The 7,288-nt window shown below is 38.2% G+C and overlaps 1 long non-coding RNA gene across 10 annotated transcripts; it reads right to left on the reverse strand.

The window, feature by feature from the left end:
• Positions 1-1,080: 1,080 nt before the first annotated feature.
• LOC113297845 lies at positions 1,081-4,623 on the reverse strand. Of its 10 annotated transcripts, none has more exons than XR_003333771.1 (5): positions 4,227-4,623; positions 2,539-3,476; positions 1,883-2,007; positions 1,564-1,661; positions 1,081-1,442 (listed from the first exon to the last, which is right to left on the reverse strand). It is a non-coding gene; the product is annotated as an uncharacterized LOC113297845 (long non-coding RNA). The 10 variants fall into 10 exon arrangements; XR_003333770.1 differs by lacking the exon at positions 4,227-4,623 and adding an exon at positions 3,843-4,206; XR_003333774.1 differs by lacking the exon at positions 4,227-4,623 and having other exon boundaries at positions 2,539-3,003; positions 3,302-4,206.
• Positions 4,624-7,288: the final 2,665 nt, after the last annotated feature.

Here is a 7,288-nt window from a genome sequence, read left to right on the forward strand (position 1 = left end):
CGGCCTACGGCACGTGGATTCATCCACGATGAGAAATGTGAGTAAGTCGTGCAACAGTTGAAGGAGTTAGCAAAGTAGTGGGTGGACGGTTAACCGAGTCTCCGCACGACCTGGAACTGGTTTCATCACGATCTTCCACTTTCCCACTCTTTCACTCATGAAACCGTCACACTTACTGGGATCAATATGTTCACTATTCTGACAATATAAATAAGTCTCTGGATCCACGATTGAACGACATTCGAACACTCGAACATTCGTCTACACAGAATTTCTGGAGCAATTACTCTCAAGAATTCGTCAATCTCTCAGAACTTATTCGAACTCATCAGTTCATCATTATTGCAGAAACCTTCAACACATCCACAATCCTTGATCATCATTGATCCCACACAATTCTCAGCTTCCCTCCTACAGATCAACCCATTTCCCTCTTTGCGACCGAATTGACTCTGGAACGTCCATTGACTTAGTTTAGGCCGGAGTCCTACAGATTGATCTCTCGAATCTAAGCACTCCCTTTGTAGTGCATCTGTGTGAGGTTGAACAGTTTGCTCGGTTGAGGAGTCTCGACAACACGCTCGTCTCTTCAATTCCCTGAAAAACCAGCAAATCGTTTTTCCCCATCTACATTTGTATTTCTCCAAGGCGCAGCGTCAAGACATATTTGCAGCCCTCAACCGTGTTGTATCAGGCAAGCAACAATAGGCGAGCTTCCGCACGCAGGGAATCAGGGAGGAGCTGCTTCACCGAAAATAAAAGAGGGGAAATAATTAAAGGAGAAATAAACTCACGTATGTGAGTTATATGAAACACTACACCAAAACAGACATTTTGTTACACAAATAAGTGTGACTTCTTATTTATTGTCACCATATAAGTGTTATAAATATGGTGTTTTTCTTTTGTCACACATTAGTGGTCACACTTATAAGTGTGACACACTAAATTGTGTTACCAAGGTTTCACACATATTAGTGTCACAAATTTAGGATAAAATTAGAAAAAAAAAATCTGGATTCCCCCCCCCCCCCCCCCCCTCCCCTAATTCGAGATGCCTGCGCTCCCTCACTCAAACAATCACATGAAAGTATCACAAAAACCATTGTATTCATTGAAAGTGTGTACAAGTCAAAAAAGTGTATAAGCTACAAGTATACGAGTTGCTCAAAACCAACGGAAACGAAAATTGCATTTGCACTATAATTTACAATATCGTACCATCACAACGCGGTTTAGACCATCACTCCATGACAATTAACTTAATTACAATTGTGTTAATAGTGAACTGGTCCATCGGTGCATATACCTAACCACACGACTATATCCTTTCCTTGCATTCTTTTACAGCCCAGCAATGCGAATCACTAACGGCTCCATATACTATTTAGGATGTGGTGCAGCAGAGGGGTCTACATCTGCAGATGCTAACGAAGGTCTTCCTGCACAGAGCATACAAAGTAAAAGGACATAAAAAATCTAGACATAGGTAAAGCTCATAAATTGAGCGATACTATAATTCAAAATAAAAATGGGAATGATAATGGAGACACTGATCCATACGCTGGTTATACGTAGGTCTGCTGGTGATGCATGGTAGTTAGCACCGCTTAACGCTGGTAAAGGGGGATTTTTCATGTCACTGTTTTGAACTTGAGATTCTGAAAATTCAAAGTTCAACCTTAGCATCAATATGTAAACAATCTACTGCATTGATAAAATCATTAATATATCTAAGTGGTTAATGCATAAGGTTTTGAACGCAACTATGATATATAACTAGAAATGCAATATAAACTGCAATCACGTGTTATTATTTTTAGTATGAGTGTGCGGAAACAAAGAGAAGATGTGGATTATGGATGGTGATAGGAAACCAAACCTCTTCCTTTCCTTCTTTGAAATAGTGAAGGCTTCCAAAAATGCTTTACTACGGAATTCACTGACCAGTTACTCATCCCCAGCTTTTAACAAGCCTGCAAGAACTCCAGCAACATGTTCCATTACCTGAGACAGCATTTAGAAAGTGATTTAGTTCTAGAAATTGTTCCAAGGGTGGTTTAGTCTGTTTAAATAGTAAGGAACTGTGCTTCTACAATAGCACTTCATTCAAACAAATATTCAGTTCTTTGCTGGATCTTGTTTTTTCATTCCTAATAAAAATTCTAACAACTAGCAGCACCACCAATCAGCACTAACTGCAAGAGGCCTAGGAACTAGATTCTTTTAATATTTTTGCAGTACCATTTAAACATATAGGGATCATTAACATAGTACAAGTACACTGATTATGAGTGAAAAAACAAAAGACTAGCTGGTGAATGTGTATATACCCATTTTCACAAGAATTTTATCCAGCTTGCCTCAACGAGTGTGTCCTCTTTATGATTTTCATAATGTCCTCAATTAATTTAGTATTAATATAAGACTTGTGAGATCACAGTAAAAGATAAAGTAAAGCAACAACTCAAAACTGCAAATTTGAAAAGAAGGAAAATATAAACGCACAAATGGATTTGTTACAACGAAAAGGCAAACCTTTGCTGCTGCTAACTTGTACAGGTAACTTTTTTATCTGAGGTCTCAAACCAAAGAAGTCCAACACGTTCCGATAGCATACGAACCACAGAAGATGTGCGATAATGTTATCAAGATTTCCTTCCGCTAGATCAACCAACGGCATGACAGCAGCAAAAGCATGGTTAAGAAGGTGTCAGATTTCTGCAGCGCAAAAAATGGATCCCAACGGAAAGACCCTGAAATGTCTTGAATCTGTGAATGTAATGTCATGAATCTGATTTGTAAAGCAGAAACAAACAAGAACAGAAACAAAATTGGTTGTAATCGGAGGGAACCTTTGAAGTCTAATAAAAATTGGAAGAAGTTAAGAGTCTTGAAAAAGCTTCCACCCTTGAAGCAGCAGCTTCAGGGACTGAACAACTATTTTCTACAACACCAATTGCTCCTGCCTTGGGTGTAGATCTTTAGAGCAGTGACTTCAGACTGCAAACAAAATGTAAATTTAGCCCTTCAGTTTTCATCACAAGAAAATAGTTAGTAAACTACAAGGCCAATGAATCGCCCATCGACAATTGAAAACAACAAAAGTTACTTCCAGATTGGGTAACTAAAACGAAGTTTAATATGATGCATAGTTTAGTAGTACATAACAGAAAATACCACTTTTTTATTCAACTGTATCAACTGTAAAGTCAGAATACATTACCTGATGCAAAAAACATATGATGGTTCCTTGTAACTCTACAAATGAAATAACAAATTTAAAGATTAATACGAATACCAGAAGTTGTTTAGCAGTAGTAGAGTCGTGAACTAAAACATCAACTCCATTCCCAGCAAATTGAGGTTCTTCAGATTAACTTCACAATCGGCCAATAATGTATCTTCACCATTCCCAACAAGCATCAGCATCAATGCAATGGGTATAAGAATTGTAATAATCTCCTTAAAAGTGTCTGATCCATAGCAGCGAATCAGTGAGCATGAAAAAAATGACTCGAGGAGATTTATCAACCTTAAATAAACGTAACTAATTGATCAAAACCTCTTTAAAACGCAAACCGAAAATCAAATTTTAGGCACATGACAATTAGTTCATTGAGACATTTTATCGAACAACAATAGAGCAATACTGTTTACTTATCCTTTGGCAGTGACGATCGAAGTAATAATGGAGAAAATCTGAAAAATGATAATTCTGATATCACGGAGAATGAGTAGAGGGAGATGAAAGCAAGAGCTGTGCTTTTTGGGTTAGCCTGATATTCGAAATTTGATATAAGTGGAGAAAGATGGAAGTATAGAGATGTGAAGAACATTACCATATGAAATTTCTCTGCTTTTTTCTAAAGATATGATGAAGAAATCAATGGATTCTGATCGATGTAATAGAAATTTTGAAGAACTCTGAACTACCAATTTATTCGTTTGAGTGTATTCAATCGAAATTGGTGAACAATTTGTTTGATTATCTCAAAATTATTCTTAATTTTGTGAAATTGAGAATTCAGAAAAATTTCCTGGGACAAACTTTGTGACGGACAAATTACCTTCAAGCTCAATAGAATAGACCCGCTGTGTTTCATCAAATAATAGAAGAAACCAACAATAGAAAAAATAGACCCTTAAATATATAATGCTCAAATTTAATCTTTCACTTATCCAAAGATTTAGAAAAAGAAAAGAACTTCACCAAAAAGACAAACCTTTTGTTTATACTTTGAAATAATTGATGTTGATTATGTCAATTGTCAACAGTATTCCCTTCTTCCATACTTGTGTTTTATACTTCGGATTAGGGTTAATAAGGAAAAGATTCAGGATCTTCGACAAGGAAAATCCTAATACCAAATCAAATCTCGAAATCAAACAAAAACAAACTTTAATGCGAAATCAAACAAGAAAGAACCATCAACTACTTCAACAGAACCAGGAAAGATTAAGAAAAAGAAAAATAACCTATTAAAACGATTAAACGAAAGAGATTTGGTTTCCGTCGTTAAGATAGAGAGACCTGGAAAGAAAAATCGATTTCTTCGAGAATATAGATCGAGTAGATTTAGGGGATAAAGAGATTTGGTTTCAATTCATTCTGAATTTTGGTAAGATATTAGAGGGAATTGAAAAAAAAAATTAGGTAGAGGAGCGGAAACTGAAAATTTTGGGGGCAAGTAGAGGCGGAAATGAAAGCTGATTTCAAATGTTAAAAAGGAGAATCGAAGATATAATGTTTTGTAAATTTTATTTACTTTATAATTTTAATATTTAATATATGAGAGGGTTATTTGTTACACTTTTTGATGAGATAAATTAAAAAAATACATAAATTAACTATAATTACGATTTATTGTTACACTTATGAGAGGTGTGACACCTATATGTGTAACAACAATTGTTACACTAATTAGTGTGATAATTCAATGTTACAAATTACTCAATTTGGTGTAGTGAAAGGAAGAAACTCATCCTTTGGGCCATAACGGACGATCAACAACCTAAGCGTGTGTCACCAGCGCAGCAGATAACTCAAACCCATAAGGCTGCACCTAAGACGCCTGCACAACAACAAGAAACTGGAGAGGCTGCTCTAAACTTCCTTTTTCCGATTCAAGAAGTAATCGAACTCATAGAAGCATGGATTCAAGATGATGCTATCAACCAACCTCCTCTCATACGTCCACCAACCGATGAAGAAATAAAAAATCCCAAATATTACCATTACCATAGGTTCGTCAATCACCCAACCAGTGACTGCAACAAATTGAAGTGCATTTTCAAGAAGAGGGTGGATACAGGAGAACTCGAATTAGACACTGAAGGATTTTACAAAGATCCTCTTCCCGTCATGAGCTGCATGATTTATAGGGACTCCGTCCACAAAACCGTACAGTCCATGATGAAGCATTTATGTAAGATTTTGTATTTTTCCAAGGCGCGGTATCAAGACATATTCGCAGCCCTCAACCGTGTTGTATCTGGCAAGCAACAATAGGCGAGCTTCCGCACGCAGGGAATCAGGGAGGAGCTGCTTCACCGAAAATAAAAGAGGGGAAATAATAGAAGGAGAAATAAACTCACGTATGTGAGTTATATGAAAGGAAGAAACTCATCCTTTGGGCCATAACGGCCGATCAAAGCATTTCAATGTTCGTGGTCGTGGCTAACATCACCGCTTATGCTCTCCTAAAGCTCGTGGACGCAGCTACCACTACTTATGCTTCTTCGCTCATCCAAGATTCATGGCCATGATTACCAAAGCCCATGACCACCATCACCACGTCTCTCCCTACCGTGACTGTATCCACCACTCGTCCCTGCCAAGATTTGTGCCCGTAATCACCGCTCCTCCCTGTCAAGGATCGTGATCGTAGCCATCCAAGCTCCATCCATCCTGTTTTGTTCCCACGAAAACTCAGTCTCTTCTGATCACAGTTGCTACCAAGAAACATTGTTGCTCTTTTGTTGATACTATCCATAGCTTCACCATAACGGAAACAACTACGTATAAAGGTAACCCGAACTTCTGCGTATTTTATTTTCAAGTGCGACTCTCCCAAGGTTGGATACAATACAGATCTATCAAGTGCGACTCTCCCACATTGATCAACAAGTGACGAATCCAAAAGTATGTCGCAGAGATATTTTCACATATCCGGCCACGCCATCAGATCTAGCACGCATCTACAACTCCTTGCAAGAACGCATTGTATTCCCAAGCCGGCTCAAAAAGTACAACTCTAGTAAACAAACAGAAGTGTAACTGGGGACTGGTCACCGCATCCCATTCCATACAACAATCCAAGATTCAGAAGATGATTCAAAGTATGTCGCTTGAAACGAATTCCTTGCGGCAAGTTTCATGACTTGGTTTGTCACACATGACTACCCGCCACCTAGGTTGCGCGTGATTGGTCAGAATAATTAGGCAAGACCCACTCAGCAACTTGCTATTTATTTTCTATAATATACTCGAGACATCAAACATGTCTCAAACTGGGGGATGTTCATCAGGGTATTGGTCTGGCGGTTTACAGCGTGCGGCATGCAACACGCCCATTATGAGAAAGTGTTAGGAAAGGCGGACAGTTAGTGGCAGCTGAGAAGTAGTGGGTGTAAACTGACCTGCCTTCCCTCATAGTAAGACGTGGTTTTCAACATTTTTCACACGATCCCACTCTTCCATCACTCAACATTTCCTATGAGATCAGGATGCGTGCAACTATGACTATATAAATAGGTTTTCAGCCTATTTCAACCAACAACGATTATCAACACAAGTATCCAGAAAAACACACCAAAGAACTCATAACTTGCATTCCGCAAGCGAGTTCCACATTTTGATACAATTCATAAAACAACCACACCTTCAAAATTAACCATTCTGATCTCAACACCTTCTTCCCTTCCCTCCCTAAGATCAACCCTTCTCCTTCACTTTGTGACCGAAGCAAGACTGGAACAACCATTTCTTGGTTTAGGCCAGGATTGTACATATTGATCTCTCGAATCTAAAATACTCCCGTGCAGTGCATTTGTTTAGGGTTTAGATTCGTTTCTCGGCGGCACACCCAAATTTACCATTTCCAGCAGAATCAGTTTTTACCCTAAAATAACTGGCGACTACACTGGGAGATTAATCTCTCGGTTAAAAAAAATCATTTTTCCTATTCCATTTTCAATTTCCTAAATTTCTAAAGATGGTTGATCTTAGGAATGGTTCAGAAACCCTCAATCTCAATGTTGCCTCTCCTAGCACTGACAATACTTC

The sequence above is a fragment of the Papaver somniferum genome, chromosome 7 (genome assembly GCF_003573695.1).
Source record: "Papaver somniferum cultivar HN1 chromosome 7, ASM357369v1, whole genome shotgun sequence".
NCBI classification, from domain to species: domain Eukaryota; kingdom Viridiplantae; phylum Streptophyta; class Magnoliopsida; order Ranunculales; family Papaveraceae; genus Papaver; species Papaver somniferum.